At 42.1% G+C, this 15761-nt stretch overlaps 1 protein-coding gene across 4 annotated transcripts in view; it reads left to right on the forward strand.

The window, feature by feature from the left end:
• Positions 1-15761, forward strand: part of LOC132384709 (diacylglycerol kinase beta-like) — a 207430-nt gene that overhangs the window by 46943 nt on the left and 144726 nt on the right. The gene's annotated exons all lie outside the window — the stretch shown is intronic.

Consider the following 15761-nt stretch of genomic DNA (forward strand, 5'->3'; position numbering starts at 1 on the left):
GAAAAGGGGGGCGGTTCTGAAGAGAGAATGTAGGGAGCTAGGTAGAAAGGTGAAAAGCAGGACCTCCAGGGTAGTAATCTCTGGATTGCTGCTTGTACCACGCACCAGTGAGGGTAAGAATAGGATGATTTAGCAGATGGATGTGTGGCTGAGGAGCTGGTGCAGAGGGCAGTGCTTTAGATTTCTGGATCATTGGGATCTCTTCTGGGGAGGGTATGACCTGTACCAAAAAGATAGGTTACACCTGAGCCCGAGGGGTCCAATATCCTTGTGAGAGGGTTTGCTAGAGCTATTGGGAGGGTTTAAACTAACTTGGCAGAGGGATGAAAACCAGAGTTGGGATGGGCTAGTTGGTATACAAGTAGATGCTGTGTGTAGTGAGACTAAGGAAGGACAGGCAGATGATCGTCCAAAAATTACTGTCAATGGGATGAGTTAAAGTGTAACAGGAGGACAAAATAAAAAGGGGCGATGAATACATGACTGAAGGTGTTATATCTGAATGCACACAGTGTATGGAATAAAGTTGGTGATCTTGTAGCACAGCTAGAGATTGGCAAATATGATGTTGTGGGCATCAGTGAGTTGTGGCTGAAAGAAGATCATAATTGGGAGTTTAACATCCAAGGATAAACCTTGAATTGAAAGGACAGGCAGGTAGGCAGAGTGGTGGGGTGGCTCTGTTGGTTAAAAATGAAATCAAATCCTTAGATAGAGGTGGCATAAGATTGGAAGATTTTGAATCCTTGTGAGTAAAGTTAAGAAACTACAGGTGTAAAAAGACCCTGATGGGAGTTTCATGTATACAGGACTCAGAACAGTAGTCAGGATGTGGGCTGCAAATTACAACGGGAGATAGAAAAGGCAAGTAAAAAGGGCAATGTTGTGATTATTCATGGGAGATTTCAATATGCAGGTAGATTAAGAAAATCCAGTTGGTGCTGAAATTTGAGATGAAATTTGTAGAATGTCAATGAGATGGCCTTTTAGAGCAGCTTGTGATTGAGCCCACTGGGGAAATGACAATTTCAGATTAAGTGCTGTGTAATGACCCAGATTTGATTAGGAAGCTTATGGAAAAGGGACCCTTTGGGGGGCAGTGATCATAATATGATAGAATTCACCTTACAGTTTGAGAAGGAGAAGCTAAAACCCGATGTATCAGTATTACAGTGGAGTAAAGGAAATTAGAGGCATGAGAGAGGAGCTACCCAAAGACGATTGAAAGCGAGCACTAGCAAAGTGATGGTAGAATAACAGTGGCTGGAGTTTCTGGGGACCAATTCAGAAGGCACAGGAAAGATGCATCCCAAAGATGAAGTATTCTAAAGGCAGGATGAGGCAACTGTGAAAGACAAGGAAAGTCAAAGGCAGTATAAAAGCAAAAGGAAGTGCATACACTACAGCAGAGATTAGTGGGAAGTTAAAGGATTAGGAAGCTTTTAAAAACCAACGGAAGACAACCAAAAAAAGCCATAAAGAGAGAAAAGATGAAATATGAAGGTAAGCTAGCTAATAGCATAAAAGAGGATACAGAAAGGTTTTTCAGATATATAAAGAGTAAAAGAAAGGAGAGTGGATATCGGACTGCTAGAAAATTATGTTGGAGAGGGAGTAATGGGAGACAAAGAAGTAGTGGAGGAACTTAATAATTATTTTGTCAGTCTTCACTGTGGGAGATACCAGCAGAATGCCAGAAAAGCAAGAATATCAGGGGGCAGAAGTGAATGTTGTTGCTATTACTAAGGAGAATGTGCTAGTGAAGCTGAAAAATTCTGAAGGCAGATAAGTCACATGGACCAGTTGAACTGCTTCCCAGGGTTCTGAAAGCAGTAGCTGAAGAAACTGTGGAGGCATTAGTAATGATCTTTTATGAAACACTAGATTCTGGAATGGTTCTGGAGGACTGGAAAATTGCAAATGTCAATCCACTCTTGAAGGGAGGGAGTCAGAAGAAAGGAAATTTTAGGCTAATGACAAACAAGAGAAAATAATCGGATGCTGGAAATTATAGGCCAGTTAGCCTGACTTAAGTGGTTAAAAAGATGTTGAAGTCCATTATTAAGGATGAGGTTTTGGAGTACTTGGAAGCACATGATAAATTAGGCCAAGTCAGCTTTGCTTTCTAAAGGGGAAATCTTGCCTGACAAGTCTGCTGGAATTTTTTGAGGAAATAACAGACAAGATAGATAAAGAAAGATCAGTTGAAGTTGTGTATTTGGATTTTCAGAAGGCCTTTGACAAGTGCTGCATGTGAGGCTGCTAAACAAGATGAGAGCCCATGGTATTACAGGAAAGATGGTAACATGGTAAGAAGATTGGCTGGCTGGCAGGAGGGAGAGTAGGAATAAAGGGGGCCTTGTGGTGCTCCTCTACTGTCGCAATGAGGCCACACTCAGGTTGGACATCTTGTATTCTGTCTGGGTAGTCTCCAACCTGATGGCATGAACATCGATTTCTCGAACTTCCAGTAATGCCCCCATCCCCTTTTCCCTCTTTCACCTTATCTCCTTGCCTGTCCATCACCTCCCTCTGGTGTTCCTCCCCCCTTTTCTTTCTTCTATGGCTTTCTGTCCTATCAGATTCCCTTCTCCTGTCCTGTATTTCTTTCACCAATCAATTTCCCAGCTCTTTACTGCACCCCTTTGCCTCCCAGTTTCACTTATCACCTTGCATTTCTTCCTCCCCTCCCCCACCTTCTTACTCTGACTCCTCATCTTTTTTTCTCCAGTCCTGATGAAGGGACCTGGCCCGAAAAGTCAACCGTACCCTTTTCCGTAGATGCTGCCTGGCCTGCTGAGTTACTTCAGCATTTTGTGTGTGTTGCTTTGGATTTCCAGCATCTGCAGATTTTCTTTTGTCTGTGATTGGACCTTTGAAATGTGTTGTTTTGTATCTTTGCACTGTACTTCTGCTGCAAAGCAATATATTTCATGTCATATGTCAGTGATATTAAACATGATTGTGATTCTGAATTATGAAGGTAAGAGCTGTCTGGATTCCTTATGTAAAGAGTGTAAAGTAATTCATTTTTATAGATACTGTCTGACCTGTTGAGTTCCTCCTGCATTTTGAACATGTTGCTCTGGATTTCCAGCATGTGCAAGAACCTCTTGTGTTTATACTGTAATTCAGCCAAGCACAGCTTTACTGGAATAAACTGCACAACTATCAAATGCCACCTATTGAAATGCATGATTGGCTTCAACACCAATTTAATGTAACTTTGAACGTGCTTTCAGCAGACAGCTCTGTGGAAAGGAGTCGTTCACAATGGAGTTACTATCAGTGAATCCCTCAATGGCCTCTCCTATCACTGAACAGCAGCTCCAAGTGCCCTTGGCGATGACAGAGCATTGAGCATTTATCTCATTTGCTTTCATTTGAACTGATGGGATGAGGAAAAGCTCAAAAGAGTTCACACCCACTCAGTGCTATCAGCAGTGGTCAGGTCACCAAGCGAGAGGGGCACAGGGGAACACAGAAGCAAATGGAAGGGAAGAGACAAAGGGGGGGGGAAGAGTTCTCTGGTGTCCTTCACTCCCCCCCCCCCCACCCCCAGAATGTCTTGAAGCACATTCCAAATGATATAAGCATTTTTGGAGTGTAATTTCTGCTGTCATTTAGGTTTCATGGCTCACTGATTAGGGTGATGCAAACCCCCTTGTTCTACAGGACAAATCAGCTTAATAAAAACTTCAAAAGTGCTTAAGTAGCTGGGAAGTGCTTAAGGAAGTCATCAAGTCAGACAGGATAGAATTGGGCCCTTAGCCCCAACTGGCTGATGAGATTTTGAGCTATTCACCCCATTGCCTATGTTTGGCCCATATCCCTCTAAACCAGGAGTTCCCAACCTGGCTTTCATAAACCCCGCAGTTATTGGTAGGGGGCTGTGGCATAAAAAAAAGGTTGGAACCCCCTGCTCTAACCCATTCCTGTCCCTATCCAACCAAGTATCTTTTAAATGTTGTGTTCTACCTGCCACATATACAGACAATTCTCTTCATTGGAAAGTTGCCCCTCCAGTTCCTATTAAATCTCTCCCCTCTCACCTTAAACCAATGCCCCTTAGTTCTTGATACTGCCACCCTGGGGAAAAGACTGAAGGCATTCACCCTATCTATACCCTTCATTATTTTATGTACCTCTATGCTCTATCATGTGTGAAAATGAATCGGAGGGTAGTATATGGTGCCATAAATGTACTTTGATAATAAATCTGCTTTGACTTCATTGAATAATATCCTAACCTGCCCAACCTCTCCCTGTAACTCACTGCCTTGCGTCCTGACAACATCCTCAGAATTACTGGAGAAAGGTAGAACTGTCTTTTTCTCTCTCTTGTACGTGTGTGCGTACCCACACATACATACATACACACACACACACACACACACACACACACACACAATCTGTTATCTGTTTGGTAGCACCTTGGTAGCAATGGATATGGCTCATAAAAACAGACCACACCCTCATTTACCCACTTTCTGGTGTCACAAAAGGAGCTAAAATATAAGAAAGTGGCTATCCCCCTTTAACCTTGCTTCATTTCAAAAAGAGTGGCTGATATTTTATTTCTCCTGTCTTATCCATGTATCCCTCATTTCCCATCATATTCAGAAATCTATCAGTCTCTGTGTTGAATGAACTCGGTGACCAAGCTTCCTCTGCTCGTTGGGATAGAGAATTCCAAAGATTCACCACTTTCCAAATGAAGCAATATCTCTTCATTTCAATCTTAAACTGCCAGCCACATATTCTGAGACTGTGACCCTGGTTCTAAATTCCTTAGCCAGAGGAGCGTCTTCTCCATATCTACCCCATCAATCTCAAAGAACTTTGTATGACAGACCTGCTTTTCCAAGAGTTAGTCTGGCAAATCTTGCTGCATTCCTTCAATAGCAAGTATATTTTTTTAGATGAGGAAATAAAAGCTACACAATCTTCCAGTTATGGTCTTACCAAAGCCCTGTATATTATAAGATATCTTTACTGTCTTACTCAAATACTTTTGCAATGAAGGCAACCATATTTTTTGCCCTTCTAATTGCCTGCTGCATCTGTTTGTTCACTTTCAATGGCTTGTGCCCCAAGAAGCCCAGGTCTCTTTGAACATCAAGACCTCCCAGTCTACCACTTGGTAAAACTGCACAGCTTTTGTTTTACCCACTGACCTCACAACTGTTTCACATTCTGCTCCACCGGCCATGACGTTACCCAGTCACTCAGCTTGTCTACATTCACTTGAAGCCTCTTGGCATTCTTACCAAGATTCCAACTTGGCTTCATATCATCAGCAAACTTTGAAATGTTGCATTTGGACCTCTCGGGCAAATCATTGAGAGAGGTTGTGAACGGCTGGGGTTCAAGCACCGATTCCACTGGTCCCAGCCTGCCAACTCGAGAGGGATCTGATTGTTCTTACTTTCCATCTTCTAATCAGCTCTGGTTCAAAGTCAAAGTGGAGTTTATTGTCAGGTACACAATACGTCTAAACACGGGTGCAATGAAAAACTTCCTTGCAGCAGCATCACAGGCACACAGCATCAGATAAGCAGCATTCATAAGAAAAAAACATTTATTAAACATAGATTATGCACAAATTTTACAAGCAATTATAACAAGGAAAAGCAAATTCCATTTAAGTGCAAAGTGGTCATGGTGCTGCTAGACTGTAGTGATCAGGGGTTGTGCCAGTCAGTCCAAGAACCAACTGTTTGAAGAGAAGAAGCTGTTCTTAAACCTGGTGGTGTGGGACTTCAGGCTTCTGTACCTCCTGCCTGATGGTAGCTGTGAGAAGATGGCATAGCCCGGATGTTGGGAATCTCTGATGGACATTCCACATTAATGCATCGACCTCAATACCATGTGCTTTAACCTCGTTCAACAACCTCCTGAGAGGAATTTTATTGAAAACCTTCTGAGAATACAATCTCTCTCTATCCACTGGTCCTCCTGATCTATACTGCGAGATACATCCTCAAAGAACTCCAGTAGATGTGTCAAATTTGATTTCCCTTTCCTACATTCATGCGGACTCTGTTCAATCGTGATTTTATTGTCTTGCTATTCAATAGAGAGCAATGCTGCATTTCCCGTGTGTATTTCTGATTAAAACAAAACGCTTTCTTTAAGTAATTCATTGAGACAAATGACGCTTTGTTTTGAATTTCAAATGTTTGGCCTGCATACCATTGCTAGCACATTATTGCTGGTTGGCATTTCAGGGATCCTTAAAAAATGGATGTTGCAGCATAGAATCATAGAACACTAGAGCATGGAATCATGCCTTTCAGCCCATCTAGTCAATGCTAAACTCTTATTCTGCCCAATTCCATTGACCTGCACCTTGACTATAACCCTCCATACTCAACCCATTCATGTATCTACCCAAATTTCTCTTGAATGTTGCAATCCAACCCGCATTTATCACTTCCACTGGCAGCTCGTCCCACACTTGCACCACCCTCTGAGTGAGGATGTTTCCCCTCAGATTCCCCTTAAATATTTCACATTTCACCCTTCACCTATGATCCCTAGTTCTAGTCTCACCCAACCTCAGTGGAAAAGGCCTGCTTGCATTCATCCTATCTATACTGCCCATAATTTAGTATACCTCTATCAAATTGCCCTTCATTCTCCTGCAATAAAGTCCCAACCTATTCAGTTCTTCCCTATAACTCAGGTCCTCAAATCCCAGCAACATCCTTGTAAATTTTCTTGTACTCGTTCAGTCTGTACGTAGGTAGCCAGAACTGTACACAATACACCAAATTTTTTATTAATTTTTATGCATTTCTACAAACCAACTACAAACAAAAAAAACAACAGCAAAGTGAAGATTAATACAGTGCAAAATAAACATATCAATTGTATAATTCATAACCAGAAGGAAACAGCACCCAGAATAAAATCGTATAAAGTTAGTATCCCCCCCCTCCCTCCCACTAAAAAAAACTCCAGGCCAACAATTACAATATGTAAAAAAAATAATCAGAGCATTCAACCCCCCCCCCCCCAAACTGTAAATATAAGTTAAAAAAAGAATAATGCCTACTACCAAAACTATAATGTAATTTCCATCAAAAAGAAACCATAAAACTTACAGAGAGAAAAAAAGCTGTGAAAGTAAGGCATTAAAAAGTATAAGCTTAATCTAAAGAGGAGTTTTGAAATTTTATGTCCAAATTGAGAAGTAATGATTTTTTTCAAGGTCTAAACAGGACATAATATCATTAAGCCACTGAGCATCAATGGGTGGGGCAACATCTCTCCACCTAAGGAGAACTAAGCGTCCAGCCAAAAGAGAGGCAAAAGATAATGTTCAACGTTTAGTCAGACTCAAATGCATGTCTACCTCACCCAAAGTACCAAAAAGGGCAATCAGAGGATTAGGTTCTAAGTGGCAATTAAGAAAATAGGATAAAGATAAAATAACTTCTCTCCAAAATTTCTCTAAACTAGGACAAGCCCAGTACATATGGATAAGAGAAACCTCAACACTTATCTCAAACAGGACTAATGTCAGGATAAAACCGTGACAATTTTGTTTTAGATATGTGAGCCCGATGTACAACTTTAAACTGCAAAAGACAATGGCAAGCACATAAAGAGGTTGAATTAACTGACTTAAGAATTGAATCCCAAACTGCGTCAGTTAAAGAAATATTTAGATCATGCTCCCAAGCAGTTCTAATTTTATCAAAGGGGGCATGCCTCAAGGTCACGAATTTATCACAAATAAAAGATATTAAGCCTTTGCCCGATGGATTAGTACAAAGAAACAGGTTTTTTTCGGGCATCTCAGAAAAATTAGACAATAAAGGGTTAATGAAATTTCTAATTTGAAGGTATCTAAAGAAATAGGTATTAGGTAGATTAAACTTCGCAGACAGTTGTTGAAAATTTGCAAAATGATTATCCATGAAAAGATCTTCAAAGTGCCTAATGCCCTTTCTATACCAATCATGAAATGTTAAGTCTTGCATAGAAGGTAGGAAAAGATGATGATGTAAGATAGGACTAGAGAGAGAGAAATCTTGAAGGCCATTAAATTTTCTAAACTGAGCCCATATTCTCAGAGTATGTCTAATAAGAGGATTAACAATTAGTCTAGGCAAGTGACAAGGAAGTGCAGAAATAGAGATATTCTTAGAAGAGTTCAAAATACTCCAAGTTTGTCCTCGCCAGCATCTCATACCAACAGAACATCTCAAGTCTTAATACTGTGATTTATGAAGTCCAATGTGTCAAAAGGTCTTTTTACGACCCTATCTACCTGTGTGCCATTTTGAAGGAATTATGGATGTGTTCTCAGATCCCTTTGTTCTTCTGCACACCTCAGTGCCCCACTGTTCACTGTGCAAGTCCTCTCCTGGTTTATCCTCCCAAAGTGAAATAGCTCACACTTGTCTGTATTAAATTCCACCTGGCATTTTTCTGCCCGTTCTTTCTGATAGATGGCACCAGCTTTGGGAGGCTGGGAATCCACCTACTGAGTGTCCATTCACAGGTTTCACAGGGTCAGAGCTGAGCATCTGCTGTTGACTGCCTCGTGTCCTGGGTCGGCACTTCCCCGAGCCACTTACTGTGGGTACGGGCCTTTGCGAGCAAGGGAAGCCGACCTGGAGCTCATCTCTGTGTCAAACAAGTGATGTTCATTGTGGGACACAGCCACATCGCTACCACAGAGGGAAGGGCAGCTGATGAAGTTGTATTTCGTCCATGATCCCATGACTTGTACTGACAGGAAAGAGCATCAATCCAGGAATCAACCACTCAAGTCTCAGTCAGTTAAGTTGGATACTAATCCTGCTCCTGTTGTTGGTAAGTTTGCCCGAAGCCCAAAATGAACACTTAATAACCAGCAAGCCATGAAGTTGGGCCAAGGTCATGGGGCAGAACACAGTGGCACAGCTCATAGAACTGATGACTCACAGCTCTAGCAACCTGAGTTCAATTCTGAGCTCTGCTGCTGTCTGTGTGGAGTCTGCACATTCTACCTGTGACCCCACAGGTTAACCACCCCCCCCAGGTGCTCTGGTTTCAAACAACTTCCACCCATCCACTATTTTAGACACTCCCTCCCTCCACTACAAGTGTGCCCATGTATAAAATGCAGAGCAGTTGCCCAGGCTGTTCTAACAGCACCTTCCAAATGGGAGTAGGGAGACACTAATTTTTGTAGGTTCCCCTACAAGTGCCACACCACCCTAACTTGAAAATACATCGCATTGGGTCTTAAAACAGGAACCCCAACAGTGACTAACTCTGACCTTAATCAGAAGAACTGTTCAAGAAGGGAGATCACCCCACCTTCTCAAGGGCTGGCAAAGAATGGGCAATAAATACTGGTATTGCCAACAATGCCCATATTCTAAGAAGGAATCAAAAAAGCCAGCAGGAACTCTTAAGAATGGACTATGAAATTTACATGCAATTAAGAATTTCAAATGAATCAGAATTGGGTTTATTATCTCTGGCATATATCATGAAATGTGTTGATTTACAGCAGCAGTGCATTGCAAGACATAAAAATGCTCTAAGTTACAATAATAAATAAACAGTTCAAAAGGGGAATAGTGAGGTAGTGTTCATGGGTTCATTGTCCATTCAGAAACCTGATGGTGGTTGGGAAGAAACTGTTCCTAAAATGTTGAGCAGAAATGCTATTGAATATCTGAGTTCTACTGAACGGAGAATGTTCACAACATCTCTCAGACCTGCTTGCACAGCAAAGTGGAAGTTTAAAACCAGGTACAACTCTGGTCCTAATGGACCTGGGCAGTACAATTTCCTGATGACTTTTGTACACAAAATGCAGGCTGGCATTAACATATCAAATCGAGGGGGGAGGTGCTGGCAGCTGCAAGATCCAGTTGCAGACTGTCTCGAATTTATGTACCAAAATCTCTGCTATCACACTGAATACAATGGCCTTACTGTATGTTATAGAAACTCACACTGAGCGCCAGCTGATGATCCAACACTTCGGGATTTGCAGAGCACGAGAGATGGGAGGGTACAAGAATCCCCAGCTTTGACACAGTGAGGAGGTTATGATCTCCTTTATTCAAGGTTCCACCCTCCGTGGATGCCCTAGCTAATCTCTCTGAAGGGCCAAACCTCCCTGCTCCATTCAACCTCAAGACACCTGAATATATCTGCCTCAAAATTTCTCTGATGTCTCTCTTCTAGTTAGGTGGTTGATTGACAGTTGGGGTAGTGGTACAGTGTATCGCTAAGGAACCTCCTTCATACCTGGGAATTTGATGGGCAGCAGATGATTTTCATTTTACATTTGCCCACCATTATTCATTGTTGTGGACTTTGCCAGCACAAACACCATTTATTGCCCATTCCTAATTGTTCTTGGGAAGGTGGTGTGTGTAGCTTTCTTGAATAAAGTTTGGGTTTTGTCCAAGAAGACAGTGGAAGATCAAAACCCTACACTAACGATGGTTTGAAAACTTACTTATTTAGAGATATAGCACGGTAACAGGCCTTTCTAGCCCAACAAACCCATGCCACCTAATTGCACCAATGCGACCAACTAATTCATACATTTTTGGACTGTGGAAAGAAACCAGGGCACCCAGAGGAAACCCACACAGTCATGGGGAGAATGTACAATCTCCTTACAGCCAGTGGCAGAAATTGAACCGGCGTCACCGGTGCTGTAATAGCAATATGTGAGCCACTAAGCTACCATACCGCCCCATTTTTAAAACACGTGAACTCCTATTACCTTCCAAGCTTTAGCAACGAAACAGTCTGCTGTTGGAATTCAGCAGACGAACAGCATATGGGGTTTGGGGGGGGGGGGGGTGAGGAGGAAGGAGGGAAATTATTGCAGGTTTTCAAACTGAAGGGTCGATGACTCCTTTATAGAGGGCACAGGTTTAAGGTGCGAGGGGATAAATTTAAAGGGTTTATGAGGGGAAAATTGATCATGGATGGTGGTGGGTGTGTGGAACGAGCTGCCGGAGGCAGATTCTTTAATAATATTCGAAAGACATTTAGATGGGAAAGGTTTAAAGCAGTGTTTCCCAACTTTTTAGCCCAATGCCCCCCCAAAGCACTTTGGCTTCTTTCTTGACAAAAGACCCAACCAGTTCCCCTCCACCACCACCACCACTACCTTCCATCTGGCAGAACTGTTCCTTACCCTCAACAATTTTTCCTTTGGCTTCTCCCAATTTCTCCAAACTCAAGGGGTAGCCCTGGACACTCACATGGTCCCCAGCTATGCCTGTCTTTTCATTGGCTATGTAGAAAAGAAAATTCAACCACAGTGTCAAAAAGATCAAAGAAACATTTTAAGCAGCAGTCTTTTGACAGCCAACACTGTGTGAAGAAGCAAGCATTCCAACTCTTCATTGTTATCTTGACGTGAACTATTCTGCTATTTAATGCACTTTAAATTTTTTGATAACTGATATTACAAGAGTCATGCTTGAAAAAAAGTTGCTGACTGAGGTTTTTGGCTGCGACATCTTGATGATGAATCACACAATAGATTGCAAACAGACTTAGAATGTCTTTTTTCATAAATGCCACTAAACCAGAATGATGACCTTTCATCTTTGATGTTCAATCTGTTGCACAAAAAATCATATTCCTAATCAAAATACTTTTATCCTCAATATACATTTTGAGCTCGCCGTAGATTGATTCACTGTTGATATTTGTTTTTAACTTTTTACAAAAGAGAATTTTTTCATAAACTTTTTTTCATTTTTGATAAATCACACATATGTCATTAGCAATGCCTCGTAATCTCACACAGTTGACTCATCCAGTTGTATCCCAAATTCTATTTTCTGTAGCTCTGTGCATCATTGATACTCAATGTCTTCACTCGTTTTGTCGATACGATGAGCTACAAAGTTATTACTTAGAGGAATTGATTTTAAAATACTGGTCTCCATTTTGAGAACAGTGATGAGCACTTCTGATACGGCAGGCATTATTAACCCTTCACCAATTGCATGAGATTTTCCACGCTTTTGCTATCATTTTGGAAGTGTTGTAAGAAGCAATGAGACCACTATCAAAGTAATTTTTAGCTTTCTTGGCAAATGACTCGTGTGTACAATGCTTTTCAAATGTTTCTTTCATCTTCTGGAACTGAGTAATACCATAAGTAGCCTTTTCAGGGTACCTTTTACAGAAGTGCTACTCCAATCTTGACGGTTTCATGGCTTCATTAGACAGTACAGTATTACAAATTAGACACATGTGGCGTTGCTAAACTGACGAAACAGAATAAAACCATAAATTGTAACATTGTATTGACACACCTTCTGTAGTTTCTGTATCTTAGCAAGATTAGAATTCAAGACTTCACTGCCTTCAGACTCATGAAGATCTGAAGACCATATGTATTTATCCATCATTAACAGGGCTATCTAAGAATTTAAAAATCTCACAAACTGTGAATGCCTATCAGATGTTGATGACGGCAGTGAGTTGGCACAGTCGGTCAGGTCTCATGCCTCAAGTTAGGGTGCCGCTTACGGACCCCCCTTCCCAGGAATATCTTGAACAACCCATGACAACTTCTATTTCCCCTAATGCCCCATCAGGACACATAACCGCCCCTTTGGGAATCACTGGTTGGCAAGGACATGCTTGCTTCCCTTTGTGACCTGGACCTGTAGTGAACGGTTATAGAGTCACAAACTCATAGAAAACTACAGGTCCTTCGGCCCATCTAGTCTGCGCCAAACCATTTAAACTGTCTATGCCCATCGACCTGCCCTCCATCCCCTCCCATCCATGTACCTATCCAAACATCTCTTAAAAGTTGAAATCAAAATCACATCCTTCACTTGCACTGGCAGCTCATGCCACACTCTCCCAACCCTCTGAGTGATGAAGTTTTCCCTCATGTTCCCCTTAAACATTTCACCTTTCACCCTTAACCCATGACCTCTGGCTATAGTCCCACCCAACCTCAGTGGAAAAAGCCTGCTTGCATTTATCCTATCTATACCCTCATAACTTTGTATACCTTTATCAAATTTTCCCTCAATTTTCTACGTTCTAGGGAATAAAATTATAACCTATTCAATCTTTCCTTATAAGTCAGGCCTTCCAACATCCTTGTAAATTTTCTTTGTACTCTTTCGATCTTATTTACATCTTTCCTGTAGGTAGGTGCCCAAAACTGCACACAATCCTCCAAATTAAGCCCCACCAGCATCTTATCCCAACTCTATAACTCAAAACTTTGATCTATGAAGGCCAATATGCCAAGAGCTTAATTTACGACCTTATCTACCTGTGATGCCATTTTCAATTAATTATTCACCTATTTTCCTAGATCCATTTGTTCTACCACACTCTTCAGTGTCCTACCACTCACTGTGTAAAACCAACCCTGGTTGATCCTCCCAAAATGCAACACCTCACACTTCTCTGCATTAAGTTCCATCTGCCATTTTCAGCCCTTTGTTTTCTAGCTGGCCAAGATCCCACTGCAAGCTTTGATAGTCTTTTTGGCTGTCCACTTCATCCCCAAGCTTGGTGTTATCCACAAATTTGCTGATCCAGTTAACCACTTTATCATCCAGATCATTGATATAGGTGACAAACAACAACAGACCCAGTGCTGATCCCTGTGGCACACCACTAGTGACAAGCCTCCAGTCAGAGAAGCAACCATCTACTATCACTCTTGGGCTTCTCCTGCAAAGCCAATGTCTAATCCAATTTACTACCTCATCTTGAATGCCGAGCGACTGAACCTTCTTGACCAACCTTCCATGTGGGACCCTGTCAAATGCCTCACTGAAGACCATTTAGACAACATTCATTGCCTTGCCTTCATCCACCTTTCTTGGTAACTTCCTCGAAAAACTCTACAAGATTGGTTAGATACGACCTACCACGCACAAAGCCATGCTGACTATCCCAAATCAGTCCATGTCTTTCTAGATACTCATATGTCCAGTCCCTTAGAATACCTCCAGTAAGTTTCCCACTACTGATATCAGGCTCACCAGCCCATAATTTCCTGGCTTATTCTTGGAGCCTTTCTTAAACAGCGGAACAACATTAGCTATCCTCCAATACAACGGTACCTCACCTATCACTAAGGATAATTTGAATATCTTTGCTAGGGCCCCTGCAATTTTGCACTTGCCTCCACAGAGTCCAAGGGACCACCTTGTCAGGCCCTGTGGATTTATCCACCTTAATTTGCCTCAAGACAGCAAGCACCTCCTCCTCTGTGATCTGTATAGGGTCCATGACCTCGATGCTGCTTTGCCTCACTCGTACAGGCTCTGTGTCTGTCTTAAAAGAAAATACAGATGCAAAAAATCCAGTTCAGATCTCCCCCACCTCTTTTGCCTCCACACATAGATACCACTCTGATCCTCCAGAGGACCATTTTGTCCCTTGCTATCCTTTTACTCTGAATATATCTGTAGAAGCCCTTAGTATTCTCCTTCACATTGTCTGTTAGAGCAACCTTTTAGCCCTCTTGATTTCTTTCTCAAGTGTTCTCTTGCATTTCTTATACTCTTGAAGCACCTCATTTGTTCCTTCTGTGATTGTGAAAGGGGCTATAGTAATATAACTCCTTTCCTTACACTGTACTGGATTCATGTACAGAAGGAGAATCAGGTGTTTGAAACATTCGGAACCACAAGCAGTTGGATGAATGGCTATGCCCACTCATACTCAATAATGGCTTATGGGTGACTTGAACACAACCCCTACAGGTCATGCTTTATTGCTTACATCAATGAAATGTGGTCATGGTGTTAACAAGTTACACTCAGCAAACTCCTACAGACAGTAGCATGGATTTCAGCTGATCATAAGGTTATACAGCACAAAAACAGGCCCTTCTGCCCACAACCACCCAATATCACTGATCCCATTTAGTTCTCTCCACATTGCCATTAACTCACCCCAACCCCCAGGATTCTACCATCCAGCTATGCACTGGGGCAATTTACTGCAGCCAATCAACCCACACACTGTTGGGATGTTTGAGGAAAGAGGAGCACTCAAGGAACCCATGTGGATGAATATGGAACCTCCATAAGACAGTGTCCAAGGCCAGGATTGAACCTGGGTTTCTGGCGCTGTAAGGCAGCAGCTCTACCTGCTGCAGCACTATGCTGCCTCCCTCCTTCAGTACAGTTGGCTGAGAGATAAATATTGGCCAGGATTTAAGGGAGGACTACTAAACGTTTAGATGCCCCTGAGAGGGTGGTGAATACCTCATGCACACAGCGTCCCTGACAGAGCAGCACCACATCAGAGGACCAGTCTAGATTTTGCACTCAGATTAGAACCCATGACGCAACTCAGAGACAGAAATAGGACCCGCCAGCCAGCAGTCATTATGCTGGTTATATAATGTATGCTGGGATCTATAGCAGATCATCGAGTTCAGCACAGAAATAGCCCCTTTGGCCCAACTGGCCATGCCAACCAAGATGGTAAGTACTTTATTATTGTCACGTGTTCTGAGATACAGTGAAAGACTTTGTTTTGCAAGTCATCCATCCAGATAATTTCATCACATCAGTACATCAATGTATAGGGAAAACATTCATAAAATGCATGATGAAGTGTTATACCTACAGAGAAGGTGCAATGCAGCCAGACGATGAGGCACAAGATCATGACAAGGTAGATTGTAAGGTCAAGAGTCCACTGTATTGTACCAAAGGACATCGAATAGTGGGATAGAAGCTGTTCTGGAGCCTGGTGGTGCGTGCTTTCAGACCCGATAG

The sequence above is a fragment of the Hypanus sabinus genome, chromosome X1 (assembly GCF_030144855.1).
Source record: "Hypanus sabinus isolate sHypSab1 chromosome X1, sHypSab1.hap1, whole genome shotgun sequence".
NCBI classification, from domain to species: Eukaryota; Metazoa; Chordata; class Chondrichthyes; order Myliobatiformes; family Dasyatidae; genus Hypanus; species Hypanus sabinus.